The sequence below is a fragment of the Bison bison genome, unplaced genomic scaffold (assembly GCF_000754665.1).
Source record: "Bison bison bison isolate TAMUID 2011002044 unplaced genomic scaffold, Bison_UMD1.0 scf7180017845525, whole genome shotgun sequence".
Taxonomy (NCBI): domain Eukaryota; kingdom Metazoa; phylum Chordata; class Mammalia; order Artiodactyla; family Bovidae; genus Bison; species Bison bison.
In genome coordinates, this window is record NW_011476098.1 from 7,008 (window position 1) to 7,708 (window position 701).

The following is a 701-nucleotide window of genomic DNA, read 5'->3' on the forward strand; positions in this document are numbered from 1 at the left end:
CCAGCACAACCAACTTGTTGCCCCATCCGCTCCCCTGGGCATGCCACAGGCTGCTCTGTGCCCATCCTCCCGATGTGTGACTCAAGGGCCCATAAGCAGGTGCCTGTGGGCATGAGTGTGGATTTGGGTGTGCAGTAGCTGTGTGACTATGTGCGTACACACAGGAGGACATGTCCCTCTTCTCTGCAACCGGGAGGCACTCATGAATGGGTGTGTGTATGACTGCAGGCACACAGAAGTATGGGTGTGTGCTCCTGCGCATCTGTGTCTCTGGGGGATGACTCCTGTCTGCTATCTCTGTGCGCACACACAGCATGCACACACACATATGTAGAGAACCCTCGTCACAGTCTCATTGCTGGGGGTTTTGGAACCAACTGGTCCTTGGGTGCTGTTCAGGCCTAAAAACCTGGTAGGGGACAGGGAGACTAGGGAAGTGGGAACACGGCAAGAAGGGAAGGGAACCAAGAAGTCTGCATTTCATTGAACAGGTTGAGGGAAAAAGAAGAAAGAAGGGGAAAGGAAGCCTGCCCTCAAGAAGTGGCAGGAGGGAGTCAAGGAGGAAAGCACCTCTCAGCTGTCCCTTGGGCTCCTAGGGGGCCAACAGAGGCAACTGTGGCCTCCCCCCTTCCAGATACTCCAAGCCAGGCTCAGAGCAGGGCTCAGGGAAAGCTCTGGGACAGCATTTCTTACATCTAGAG